This window comes from Felis catus, chromosome B1 (assembly GCF_018350175.1).
Source record: "Felis catus isolate Fca126 chromosome B1, F.catus_Fca126_mat1.0, whole genome shotgun sequence".
NCBI lineage: Eukaryota > Metazoa > Chordata > Mammalia > Carnivora > Felidae > Felis > Felis catus.
The window spans coordinates 14,910,838-14,925,506 of NC_058371.1; the positions used below are offsets into that span (position 1 = coordinate 14,910,838).

The 14,669-nt window shown below is 45.2% G+C and overlaps 1 protein-coding gene and 1 long non-coding RNA gene across 2 annotated transcripts in view; one reads left to right on the forward strand and one right to left on the reverse strand.

Moving 5' to 3' along the window:
• STOX2 (storkhead box 2) overlaps window positions 1-14,669 on the forward strand; it is a 226,266-nt gene that overhangs the window by 93,102 nt on the left and 118,495 nt on the right. The gene's annotated exons all lie outside the window — the stretch shown is intronic.
• LOC123384757 lies at window positions 6,810-14,669 on the reverse strand. The gene is made up of 3 exons (XR_006596263.1): window positions 14,504-14,669; window positions 12,517-12,760; window positions 6,810-10,535 (listed from the first exon to the last, which is right to left on the reverse strand). It is a non-coding gene; the product is annotated as an uncharacterized LOC123384757 (long non-coding RNA).

Here is a 14,669-nt window from a genome sequence, read left to right on the forward strand (position 1 = left end):
GGGTTGTTGGAGATGTAATTAGTTAGGATGAGGTCACAGGTAGGTGGCCCCCAATCCTAAACGACTGGGGTCCTTATGAAAAGGAGCAAGTTGGACACAGATACACACACAAGGAGGATGCCACGTGAAGGTAGGGGCGATGCCCCAGCCACGGAATGCCAACAGTTGCCAGGAAACCACCAGAAGCTGGGAGAGGGGCCTGGGATGGGTTCTTCCTCATGGCCCTCCGTAGGAGCCAACCCTGCCAATGCCTTGATCTTGGACTTCTGGCCTCCAGAACTGGGAGATAATTTCAGTTGGTTAAGCTACTCGGTTTGTGGTATTTTGTTACGGGAGCCCTTGCAAACGAGTACAAATTCTTTCCTTAAGCAAACAAACAAAAGAGTAAACGTGAAAATGCTTGATGGATGTGAGCCCTTTGCGAAGGTGGGCTTTCCTTTTTCCAACGTTGCCACAACTTAGAAGCAGAGGACCTCCGTGCTGGCAGGGACGTGCACGGGAGTGCGGGGCACCTGCTGGGTTCGCTGTGAGCCCAGGTACACCACTCACTGCGCTTCCCCACCCCTGCCTCTTTCCCTTCACTCTTGTCAACAGGTCCCTTGCACAAGCTCCATATCCCAGAGATAGTCTTCTCCTCTCAGCCCCCTAACCCCTCTCGCTTTCCCCGCCTTTTCCTTTAAGTCTTCCTTGTTTAATAAAAATACGCTGCTTCCTTTCAGCTTTCTCTGGTCTGGAAGTGAAATCACCACCCCCCTGTATTGTGGAAGAAACACCACCCTACCTTTACATTTGTTCCCACCCTTAATCCCTCCAGTGCCTTTACCCTTTGCCTGTATATTTGGATGCCATATTCTGTGACTGACTGTCTGGTACCTGCCCTACTTCTGCCACGTGTTAGGTAAAGTTGGAGTCGACAGGGAAGCCACCGACCGGACCGGGTTGCAGTTGGAGGTGAAGGAGGGTGTTAGGGCAGCACCCACGAACCCTGAAGGGGAGGCAGACCATGGTTAGAAACACAAGCCAACACATAGGCGACTTCCCAACGGGGGGATCTGGCCAAGAACCAAAGACAGAAGAGAAGAGAAAACACCAGGCAGACTGAGAGTATGGGTTTAGGATCCACGCTGAGTGCGCAACAGTGTAGACCATCTCTGGCGGCAGCGTGAAGTGTATGTGCACGGCACTGGGCAGTGAGTAGGGCTTGTAGAGGTTGGAGCCCTACAGCTGAGGAGGTGCAGAGACTCATGGGACCGTGCCGTTGTGTCGCCTAAGATGAAAATCTCTTGAATTCACGGACCCAGGCTGTGGAGGGCTTTGAGTATTACACTTTCTATCCTATCATGTTTTACTGACAGGAATCGTTCTTTCTAAAAGCTTACTCCCTTCCTCTTTGGAACCCCAGTGGTGTCCAAATCTGCTCTGTATGGGAGAGTGGCCAAGAGCTGTACCAAGGGGATGGAAGAAAGTGAGCTGTGCCCTGGCTGGACCCCGGGGGGTGGGAGTTCCTGACTCGGGCGGTGTTGTTGAGTGGTTTGTGCGGATGTGGAGGATCGTGGGGAAGATGGCAGAATTCCTGGGCGTCTCGTTTGGTGGGTATGTTCTCCCCCCCGGCAAATTTTCTTTTCCCTGAGCAGATGCCAGAGTAGAGCCAGGTTGCTACTTCTGTTTTTCTATTCTCTTTGGTAGGTAAAACAAGCTTGTCTTCCCCCCGAAGACTTAAGGTATTAACCAAATAAATACTTAACGGAAATCCTTGACTTGACTAAGTTTTGCCTCATTTGCTCATCTTCAATGGCAGGGACTTCCTGAGTGTAAGCCTGAGCCGAAAGCTTCACATTTATTATCTTTAAATTTTTATTTTATCTTATTTTGTTTTTATTTTAGAGAATGAGCCGGGGAGAGGGTCAGAAGGAGAGAGAAAGAGCCTCAAGTAGGCTCCAGTATCAGCACAGACCCCAAGGCGGGGCTCGATCCCACGACCCTGGGATCGTGACCTGAGCTGAAATCAAGAGTCGGACACTCAACCGACTGAGCCACCCAGGCGCCCCACATTTATTATATTCTTTAAATTCATCACTAACGTAATATTGTTCTCATTTTAAAGATGAGACGACCGAGGCTTACAGAGATTAAATAAGTTGTCCAGGGACACAGAAGTAGTGAGAGGTAGAGACAGGACTTAACTGAGATCTGACTTCAAATTCTGTGTTAAGCATTGCTCTGGCAGAACCAGTCAGATCATACGTAGCAATTCTGGGCTCCTAAGAATTCCTTTTTACTATTCCTGTTGTTTCAAAGTAAAATTTTACCACAACCTTCTGTATTATTATCTCGAAATCACAAAGAAATAGACAAATGGCTTACCATTTATTTATTATTAACTCCAGCCCTAATCAACTCCTCTGTATAGAGATACAGTGCTTATATAGACCTCAGAGCATGTTCATATTTATCATCTCATGGTAAGAACGTGCGATGGAGCTCAAGCCAGGAAGGGGGCCTGGCAGCTTCTAACACGCTCCCCGCCTTTCCTAAATGAAGATGTCTACTCATAGAGGCTTTGTGATCTGACTGTTATGGGGATCGTGAAAGCCTGGCGTAGGACTCAAGTTTCCATATGCCTGTTCTAGTGTTCTTTCCCTACACTCGCTGTCCCGCCCAGAGCCCTGATCTTTCCCAGAACCTCGCTGAGGTTGTTGGGTGAGAAAGCACAGGCTCAGAGAAGTTAAGTGATGCTTGCTAAAGAAGCCAAGCAGAGTTAGTGGCAGAAGCCAGCCATGAGCTTCAGAACCCCGATTGCCATCTTAGCGTGCCTTCCATCACCCCACCCCAGCTCCCCAAGCCTTGCCACGCTGTGCCTGGTAAGGGCTGCCCTCTCCGTAGGTGTCAGAGTGGGCCATGTTGCCTTGAGCCCACTGAGAGGCAAACGGAGACAAGGAGCGAGAACCATAACCATAGTATATCTCATTGTGACTTATTGTGAAAATACTAAAGGGTGCCTGGGAACTTTTGTTCCATGAGTGTGTGTGTGTGTGTGTGTGTGTGTGTGTGTGTGTGTGTGTGTGTTTTACCCCTCTATTTTTCTTTTTTATGTGTGTGAAAAAAATCAGATTTTATAAATACTAAGGGATTCTTCCTGTTTAGAGACCACAAAAGAAAAAAAAAAAGAAAGAAAGAAAGAAAGAAAAGAAAAGAAAGAAAGAAAAGAAAAGAAAGAAAGAAAAGAAAAGAAAGAAAAGAAAAGAAAAGAAAGAAAAGAAAAGTGAACTGCTTGCTTCCATTTCAAGCAATATAGCTGACTCTCTATCCTGGAAAGCCCCAGATTAGAAAAAATAAATCTATAAATTTCCAGGTGAAATATTTCATCGTATTTCTTGGCTCTTTAATCTCATAAAACAGAGATCTCCATCCACCATGAAACTAGCAACTCAGACCCAAGGGAACTGGTTTGTTCATGCTGTGCAAGGAAACTGGTAGACAGGGCCAACTGCAACAAGGTCTGACTATTTAAAACAGCAATAACAAGATGGAGGGAAAAAAGAGAGAAAGAGAAAGGGGGAGGAAGAGAGGGAAGGAGGGAGGGAGGAAGAAGGAAGGAAGGCAGGAGGGAAGGCAGCAAGGAAGGAAAAAAGGAAGGAAGGAAGGAAGGATGGATGGGGAGGGAGGAAGGAAGAAAGAAGGAAAGAAAAAAGAGAAAGAAGGAAAGAGGGGGAGGGAGGGAAGAAGATGGGAAGAGGGAGGAAAATGAAGCAGGAGGAGGGAAAAAAAAGGAAGGAAGGGAAGAAAGGAAAAGAAGTAACAACAATAGCCTGGGAGCCAATATGTGTTTTGACAGCATTGAATCATTCTAAGGTCTTTGTGTTGTTGGGGAGAATATGGAGATAGTGGTTCACTTTAGATTTTTTTTTTAATTGAGAATGTTTGCTAAAATAGGGTAATCACAGAAAGAGTAGAACGAGAGGAAGCGATGGAATGAGGAGGACAGAGGGCACTTTGATGATCTAATGTGGCACAGTAAAGAGCTTTGTGAGCTTTCCAGGGATCGACCCCTTGCCTTGGCGGGCAGAAGAAGTTGTCTCTGTGTCCAGCCCCGGACCAGGTATAGGGTGTCAATTAAAAATCATTAAATTAGCATTTACTGAGCACTAATGAATGGGCAGGCACTATTCTAGGCTCTTGATGTATATCTCACTGAATCCTCTGAATAACCCCATGAGATTGGCGCCTTTGTTTCCCCCGCACATTACAGAGGAAGAGCTGAGGAAAAACAGTCACCCGGCTGGGAAGCGGAGATACCGGGATTTGGACACTGACATATGAATTCCAGAAAGTTCCTTGTAGCTCCTAAACCATGCTGCCTTGGCAAAATCCTTGCAGGGAAATCCTTGCCCTGGCAAAATTCCAGAGAGGGGATCCGGGAAACCACATGACCCCAAGATGGCTCGAGGCCTCTCCCCTCCATTCTCGTGTCTCAGCAACCTTCAGCTGCACACCGCGGGGACCCATTGTCCCGATTTCCTGGGTACAGTCCAGTGCTGCGTTCTTGAACTCGCATCATGTGTGAACTCTGACAAGTGCACAGAATCACTTTCTCTTAAGCTTTTATGTTTTGGTGGCTGGGGTTGTGGTGGGGGTTACAGCAATCTGTAATGACATGTGGAAGCCCACTGGATACTCTTCTCATAATTGATGCATACATAGGGCGAATTTGGCCTCTCACCCCAAGCAGTTATTTTTCACTCATTACAGGGTCTAAATTTAAAAGATCACACTTGGAGAGCCACCAATTCATTAGCATATGGGTGATGACTCCGGAGACATTTATTTGTTAATACCAAACATGGATGGGTTCCCTTATGCCTAAAACTTACATAATGTAGGTTTAAAATTGTATAATGGGTCTGGAAAATTCCGTAGAAGGCTTGCTTCCAAGGACTTGGAGATGTTTAAAACACAGTGTCTGGAGCTAGGAAGCAAGATCAGATATCCTCTGGAAATAAGTCCTTGAGATTTTGGAAGAAAACTGTGTTGCAAAACTGTGACCCTTTCTTATCTCTGGGCTCAATATTCTCTTTCCTTCATTGCCTTCGGTCTCTTTCTGGTAGCTTCGAATTTGGGTTCGGCCTTTTCCCACTTCCGGGGTATTTTCTCTCCTTTCTTTTGAGAAGCCACCTTGATAGACAGGTGAAGTTTCCTGACTGGCACAGAGATGTGTCCACACGAAGCCCGAATGTACGCTGAGGCCAGGGTTCGACCGTCGCACGTAGTCTCGTTTGTGTGCCAAAGCACGTTCCGTGTGTAAAATGTTAGGAAATGTGGCATTCTGTCCCTGTCCTCTGCTGCCAGTCTCCTCAACTTGGTGGCCCAGAGGGAGCCACCAGTGGTGTCTTAACACAGCCCCTCATTCTCTGTGGGAAGCGGGAGAGAGCCAGGGAGGAAAATCCGGGAATGCTGGGTTCACGTTCCCTTCTCAAGGAGCATTTGCCATCACGTGCCAGTTACCTGAGCCAGTTGCCATTATGTTTTTTGGCAAATGGGGTCATAGCAGAGCCGATTCAATCTACGTCTTGGCCCAAACTAAACTTTTGCTACAGGCCTTCGGATCCTCACCATTTTTACAAATATACTTTACAAATTACAAATATACTTTTATTTTACATTTACAAATAACTGACCGTCCTGGAGACTCTACTTGTCCCCCCACTTTAGATTTATTTATTTATGGGCTCTTATAGAGCACAACTTACATTTTTTGACTGACCTTCCTGAAAGTAGGGTGACCAGATGTCCCTGTTTGCCCAGGAGGGCATTGGTTTAAGTGTTTTGTCCTAGTCTAATTAATAGCGTCCCTTTTACTTTAAAAAGTGTCCTAATGGAATAATAAATAATACGGTAACTCGAATGAAAGCAGCTGCAAATGATTTTTAGGTTATAACTAATCCTTTGTGTTTGAACTAGAGGGTCCACAGCACCCTTAAAATACCAAACGAAGAATCATAGGAAGATTGAAGATTTTTATCCATAAGCCCGATTACTTCAACTCGAAACAATATTTCAAGCGGACTTAGCAGAATGTATTAAATAATCGCATCTGTGTGTTTTTCACTCTATATTAGGGTTGAAAATGTTGTTAGTCGTCATTACGTGCTATTACCTAGAAGTCCTATATTTTGCTGTAAGTTGAAGTAGTTATTCTTAAATAGAGTCTGGAATTTCCATAATCTGGGACCTTTTTTTTTTTTTTCCTTTTCCAATTTTTGTAATTTGATAGAATAGGAAACTATCGGGGCTGTGCTTCTTTTTTGATATATGATTTTAATTGTTCATGTATAACATTTCCTTAAATTACAGGAAGCCACATGTTGGAAAAAAGATCCATCCGTTACGATCCATCTGGGGTACAGTGTGGGTTTTCACTGGCTTGGGAAACGGGTCTGTGGTGACCTGTAAACAGAACTGAGAAAAGAAAACTTTCAAGATTGATTAGTCTGAAGGAGGCGTGTGGATTTAACTCTAAATCTCATGCACCATCTGTACAAACCAGCCGAGGGAGTCATTTGAGTCATCGGAAGAAATTCGTCTTCTGTTTTCCATGCACATCTATTCATAAAAACTTATTAATAAGATTACGAATTTGGGGGCTGTTCTGGCAGTATAAAAATGTGTATGAACTTCATTCATACTACGGAACAGCAGTTAAGAGATAACCCTTGCAAGTGCTCCCATCAGTCATTCCAGAGGCAGAGGCGGGGCGGGGTGGGGGGGGGGAGGGGGGCAGGGGAAATCCTGGACAGGAGCAGAATCCCGGTTCTTCAACATTGGGCAAGTCACTTACTGCCTTTGGGCCTTCATTTCTGCATCTTTAACGATGATAACTCCTGCCTTGCTCACCTCTGACCTTGGACACTCCATAAACTGTCAAGTCCTGTGCAAACATAAGGCAGCATTTACTATCCCTTAGCTGTAAAATGGATCTGGGGGAAAACGACGTAGATATGGTAGCAGTTCCTTTACGACCAAAATCCACTTTATGTATCCGTGGCATTTGTTGCATTCCTGCTAGGACTGCAGCACTGAAGAGGGTCTAAAATTAGCACAGCACGGCACACATTTATTGAGGGCCTACTTCTGGAAAGGCACGAGGCATCACTGATGAGTAGAGTGAAGCTGTCCCTGGCTACCCCATTTTAAATCGCAAACCATCGGCCTCAGTGTTTGTCCCTGGCTTTATTTTCTCGCATCACACACATCACTATTTCACGTCCTCTATAACTTGCAGCTCTCTTTGTTTATTGTTATCTCTTCCCATTAGGGTGCAGGCTCCTTGGTGACAGAACGTTTTGTTCTTACTGCTGTTATTTTGTTATCCCAGAACTTCTGGCCTTTATGAGCACAGAGCAGGTGCTCAGAGCACATGGGTTCAGCGCACAAAACGGTCCTTGGTCTCAAGGGGCAAACAAGCCAGGGAAGCAGCGGGAATCTCTGTGCCATATTACGTTGTGTTACAATGTGGTGAGTGCTGTAATCGGAGCAAAACAAGGGCTTCTCACGCCGCAGGAGAACAGAAGGGCTGAGGGAGGGAGAAGGTGGAAAGCTTGTCAGAGGACTGACCACAGTTGGAATCTGGAAGGATGAGTGAGAGGTTTTAGGAGGATAGAGGGACCACAGGCATCTCCGGGAAACAGGACGGCCTCCAAGAAGGCCAGGAGACGGAAAGGACGTTGTTGAGGAGTAGGAATAGTTGAGCTAGTTGGGCACACCGCAGTGAGAGCCCACAGCGATTTACTGGAGCATCAGGAGAAAACATGAGGACTTGTATTCCTGTTGGTCTTCTAAGTAAAAAGTGCAACAGAAATGAAGACTTACAGATCGATGCCAGGGCCTGTCCTGGGTGAATGTGTCACCGGGTTGGAAATACATAGTGGAGAGGCCATTTCTGTGTGGCCCCGTGTGTTTAACTTTTAGGATATTACTCTCTGTTGCAGATTATTTGCGCTCAGAAAGTGGGTTTACAGCTCCCGTGATCTTCCGATCTTGTCACGGGATGAGGAGTAACCGTGAAAATAATTGCTACCCCGGCCAAGCCCACTGGTCACCTCGTGGCAGGATGCTTCAAGGAATTGGTCAACACAAAGCTACAGTATTTTCCGTTATAAAATGATGGGCGGTAACAATCTTGCTGACCTTTTCTGAGGACGAGGTTGGTACCACTCACAATAATCTGAGGAACCCGCCGATACTGTGATTTTTAGCTGGTCGTCTGTGGTTAGTCAACTATGACACTATGTCGGGTTGTGACTGATGTCCGGTGGCCCAGTGGAGAACTCAGTCTACCTACTGAAGCTGGGCAGTGGGAATAGACATTCCTCAGTCTCACGTGCACAGGGTAGCCCTGACATGTCTGAGGATAAATGGAAAGATTTCCTTAATGAATTGTTGATATTACCATTTGCGCCAGTCAGGCAACTTTCTACTCTTTTCCCTCTCAATCTATATAGAGGCGAGGCGACTCAAGATTTTTCATTCACTCAACTCACTCAGATTGTTTCCTTCGGAGGCTTGTTGGATTTCATGGAGAGAACTCAGTCTTGGTCTGTTTGGATCTCAGAAAAGTATTAGGCCTTTCTAGAGGATGCCTGTTCTCTGTGAGAGCGTGCCTAGCTGCCCCTGGCTTTGTAAAAGGTCATATTTTGGTGCTATCTTTAATGACTCGAAGCCTTGTGAGCATAGCTTTAGGGTCTTTACGTGAATGAATACAGCCGCGCCATGTGCTAATTTGCAAAGACAGATCTTCAGTGTAAGGAGGATTGTCAAAGAGGTGGTTACGAAGCTGGACGGAGGGACTACGCACCAAGGTTAAGGTGAACTGGATTCTTTCGCTCAGCTGACCACCCAGGTGAACTCTTCTGATTTTACGGAAAATATTTTAAGCATTTTGAAGAGAGACTTGAAAGCCTGACACAGGATCCTCATGGGTACTTTTCCCAAGAAGAGGGCAGTATATCTTACTAAATATGTGGCATATTCAGAGTAAAAACCGGCCACGAGGTTTACCTCAGGTAACAAAACTTGTTGAACAGAAGTCAGCCGCTTCATGGTCAGTGTCAAAAACTTATCAGAGAAGATGGTTAAACGGTTTTATGCTTTCCAACCGCATTCACGTGTGATTTGGGGCTTCTCCATGCTAGTTAATATAAAGACTGAAATGTGTAATCTTTTCATTACTATGTAGTCTGATTTTTGCCTTAAACTCTTTAATATTGAGCCAAATTACTGATGATCAGTTTCCATTTTTAATTGAAAAACTGGTTTTGAAGTGTGTATTTAGACAAATTAGGCATACGATTATATATATCTTAATTTTTGACATTTAAATTTATAATGTAGTCTTATTTCATTGAAGATTTTAGGTTACTCTTTACCTTTGGCAAGTTAACACTGATTTTCCATGTATGGCCAGCTGCTCCGTCCTCATTGCCTTGACTCAGGCCTTTGGGAGGTAGGAAGGCAGTGGAGACACAAGAACGTGGTGATGATTGGGTGGAGTGAGGGGCATGGGATGGATGGGAGGGAGCCGTGGAAGAGAGAAGCACGGGCTGCCTCATCCCCATGTTCTTGCTGTATGACACAAGATGGCCAGAGTGTCATTCACGTATGGAAACGTGTGCCGGGAAGCCAGAGGCCAGGAGAAGGGATAACAGTGACTCGTTTAGTATAACGAGCAGTTCGAGTTTGATTGTCCGTGGAGGATCTGGGGAACATACTCAGTTGGGGGAATAGGGATTTGGAGATCAGGGGAGAGGTCAGATGGTGAGAGTTGGGGAAAGCAGTCACTTACAGGGGTCAACACTAAGCGGAGGGTGTTGTTGAGTTCGGCTAGGGAGACTGAGAAGGGGAAGGAGGAGTGACTAGGGATGGATTCCAGAAAACGCCAGTATTTCATGGGCAGGGGGGAACTGAGAGGTGGGAGGAGAGCCAGTGGAGAGGGACAGCAAAACAGACAAAGGAGAGACATATTTTAAGAGGAGAGAGTGGGCACCAGTGCAAACAAGAACCCAGATAAGGACCACAGTCGTCAAAGGATTTTGCAAGGGAGAGCTTGTCAGTTACGTCAGCAGGAAGAAAAATGTGTGTGTATCATATTTAGGAGTTATGTAGTATTGGAAAGTATGGGAATAAGGGCCAAAATATGTAGCATAAACAATAAGTGCCACAAAGTTCAAGAAAGGGGGGGGACCCAGAAGTAAAATGACTCCCCGCTTCTGTGTGTGGAATCACCAGTCCGTTAAACCTTGGAGGTATCCGCGATCCTCTCCCCTTGGCCTGCCCTCCTCGCCCATCGTCTCCTACATCAGCCGTGTAGATCTGCAGGTTCTAACCTGGCGGTGTCTCCTATCCACATTCCTCCATGCTTCCAGGGAGAACTCAAATTCCAACTCGCATCGAGTCAACCACACTATTGCAATAGCACCCCAGCTGGCCTTCCGGGGTTGGGTGTCTTTCTTTTCCAGATAATGTCCCACTCTACTGCTGGGCTAATAAAAAAAAGAAAACAAAACACAGCATTTAAGAAAGTATAATTCATATACCATAAATTCACCAGTTTTTAAAAAAATTATCTTACATTTATTTATTTTTGAGAGACAGAGAGCGAATGGGGGAGGGTCAGAGAGAGAGGGAGACACAGAATCCGAAGCAGGCTCCAGGCTCTGAGCTGTCAGCACAGAGCCCGACGCAGGGCTCGAACCCACAAACTGTGAGATCACGACCTGAGCCAAAGTTGGATGCTCAACCGACTGAGCTACCCAGGCGCCCCTCACCAGTTTTTAAGCGTTGGATGTGTTTTGATACATCTGTGCAATTGTGCAACCGTGGCCACAGTTTGGTTTAACCGTATCTTCATTGTTCCAAAAAGCTTCTCCCTGCCTATTTGCAGCCAGTTTCCGCTGGATTAAATTTATAACCACTCAGTTATGTCTCTCCTTTGCTTGGTAGTCACGGTGCCCCCGTTCCTTGTGAGTTATGCACAGCCTCATCGGCCTAAGTCTCAAGCCCTCCCTGCACTCACTGCCCCAACATACGTTTCCACCCCTGTCTCTTACGATTCCCTGTATCTCCCTGCCTTTCAGCTGGACAAGACTATTAGCTGCCGCTGTTGACATCTGACCATTGTGTCATTGATCAGGCTACTTTTGCCTGCTGGCAGACACATGGAGTGTTAGAATGGAGTGTTTGTTAATTGTATATATTTATGTATGTATTTATTTATTTCTTCATGGCAAACACTTCAGTGTCTGCAAACTTGGAAGAAATTTAAAAATTGTTTCCTCTCCCTCTCTACAAACTCCAGCGCAGCCTCGAAGGGCCCATTTTCCACTCCGATTTCGGTGGCACGTGACCCTGCCCGTTTACCTTTGAGCTTGTTCTGAGCCCGTGGCCTACCTGAACTTAGCCTGCGTTTTCAAAGCTGATAAAGGAGAAGATGTGTGCGGCCGGCGTGTGCGAGTATAAAGACCGACTGGCAACGGCACGGCCTCACACAAAGCCACTTCTTGCCTGTGGCTTTTGTTCCATGCAGTCTCTTCTTTTTATCTTTAAACGTTTGACAAAATGTACATTTTAGTTAATTTTGAGTTCAGTGGCAACAAGTGGATTCATATTGTTGGGCAGACCATCCCCACCGTCTACCCGGAACTCTATACTCACTGATCACCAACTCCTCCTCCCCACCCTACCTAGGCCCTGATGACCATGATTATTCTTCCTATGGCCGCGGGTTTGTCTACACTAGGTGCCTCATTTAAGTGGGACCACACGGCTTTTGTCCTTTTGTGTCTGGCGTCTTTTCGCTTCGCTTGGTGTCTTCAAGCTTCATCGTCCACGTTGTGACCTGTGTCAGAATTGCCTTCCTCTTTAAGGCTGAGCACTGTGCCATTGTGTGGACAGACCACATTCCGTTTGTCCTTTTGTTGGTGGACCCTTGGGTTGTTTCCACCTTGTCTGGACTCTGGTCTTGACCCCAGGAATTTCTCCACTTGAATCAAGGTGTGCTGGGTACCACTGAATGCCCCGGCTCCCGCGTATGCGGTAGCTGGGCTGGGAGCTGTTTTCTTCTTTTGTTCTAAAACCGGTCTGTGGATGCTCTGTATTTCCACTGTCCAACTCAGCAGCACCCATCAGGGTCAGTGAGCTAGCTGGTAGCATCCTTGACCCCCACTGGGATTCAGCCTCTTTTGTAAATTTGATACAAAGCAGGGTTTATAGAACAAAGGGATCTAGAAGGGACTCAGGTTTTAAAAATGCTTTCCCCTCTCAGTGATCAATACTAACAAGAAAATTGGTTCTCTTTTACTGATGCCTTCTACTTGTCAGCAGTGAACTGGGACATTTGTGTATTTACCTCAGATTCTTGCTGCAACCCTTTAAGAGAAATCTTACTACCATCACAATAGAAAAACAAATGGAACCCAAAGATGAACTTCTCCCAGGCCCCCAACAAAGATATGGATATAGTACCTTGGACATCACCATGCCTCCCTGCTCTCTGTTTCTCTGCCTGCGATTAGTCCGGTCTGGAGGTGGGCATCACAGTTATGCCAGTTTACTCCAGCAACAGTCCTCCAGACCTCAGGCCCTCTTGAGTTACTTCTCTTTGGTGAACCCCTCTGTCCCCAAACATTGCTGTCTTTAAAGGGAGCATTCATTGACAACCGTGACTCATTATGGCTCTGTTAGGAGTAAATGACAGGTGACAATGTACCTAAGTGGAGAATAAGAGAAATTCAGCTTAGATTTTGATAGCAGTGGAAAGAACAACATATACATGCATTCTCCTTATTCTTCAGAGCTCTCTTAACCCTGTTTCCCCCTATGGATTTATCACTTCCCAGGGTGTTTCAGCCACCACCTGTCTAGCATCTTTTAAGAAAGACCTTAAGTACTGGAGCTTTCTGTTAAAATTGTTAACGAGCAGTTTGGGGCCTGGGTTAGGGACAAGATGTGGATAGACTTGCCCTGGGGACAGAGCCTTGGTCAGCTACCTTAGCCAGCTGCCTTCTGGAGGCCAACATATCCCAGGCCCTACAGACGTGTGAACATATATACATATGAGCATACGCGTGTAGATATGTGTCCCATAAGAGACTCCTCCGGTTTTCCATTTCACAAGCCTCTGAAAAAGCCCTAGTCCTTCAAGGGCATGCTCTTTTCCGACTCGCATCTAGCTTTATGACCAGGGTCACCCACCTGCCCAGCTTCAAGGTGTGCATTTATGTCTCTCTTTTTTTTACTAATCAGCTCATTTGTCAAATTAACCTATTAATCTCATCTGCAAATCATGTTTCAAGAAGAAGCAGAAAGATAAATTATTCTCCGACTCAGAATTCTCATTTTTACTTAACAGGTATTTTAATCACAATATTCGATGCTTGTATCACATAACATACATAAATACGAGAATGCCTATTTCCTTTCTGCGCATTTAGGTCGCTTACTGTACTATAGTCGCACTTGGGCAGAGAAATGAGGCCACAGGCAACTTTGGTTGCAGTTTCAATGGAATGTCCCCTGGATATTCTAGTTTGGGGAGTCTAATATGCCATTGGAAATTGCCAGTGGAATTGCAGCGGGCGTCCCTGCATCCCAGAGTATTGTGAGCCTAGGAGGTCCTGGATTGAAATTCCTCTTCTAGGTGACAGGGTCAAGGCTCAGACCTGTTACCACTTACGTTTATGCTTGTGTTCATTTTTCACTCATATCAACCTTTTCTTTACTCCAGAGATTTTTCTCCCTGATCTATTATTACATGTTCAGTCTGTAGTCAGGGTGGGCTTTCTAATGTCTGAGGGGGGCTTTCTGTGCACAGCAAAGATCATTTACAGATATTTAGGTCTTTCATTAATGCTCAGTATACGAGAGATACAAATTCAAAAAATCAAATTTTCTTTTACAAGAGATACAAATGGAAAAAATAAAAATGCCCTTAAGTTTTTAGATTCGGTTTACTCTGTTTGTAAATTTAAAATGATAAAGTAAAAACTATAACTCTTGGGGGAATGTTGAAAAAATATTTGATTAATTCAAGTTAAAGACTATAAAGTCCCTTTACTCAACAATTAGTTCCATTCAGAAATACGGTTTAGTCCATTCCCTTAAAAATTTAAATCGCATTTATAAATTTGGTATATTTAACTTTTAAAGATTTTTTTTTCATTAGTTCTTTTTTAATTTTTTTTAATGTTTATTTATTTTTGAGACAGAGAGACAGAGCATGAACAGGGGAGGGGCAGAGAGAGAGGGAGACACAGAATCTGAAACAGGCTCCAGGCTCTGAGCTGTCAGCACAGAGCCCGACTCGGGGCTCGAACTCACGGACCGTGAGATCATGACCTGAGCTGAAGTTGGACGCTTAACTGACCGAGCCACCCAGGTGCCCCTACTTTTAAAAAAGCACTTATTACGTCTGACTGGGAAGGCTTCAAACCAGATCTTCCAGAATACTCACTCAGGCTTCATTAGTCATCAAATACATGCCAGGCATTACTAGCCACTGGAGATACAACTCTGAATAAAACAACAATGAACAGCGATGAGTAAAACAGAAAAATCCCTTGCCTTCATGGAGTTTATATTCTTAAAACTCTTAAGTTCATTAAACTCTTAGAAACCTA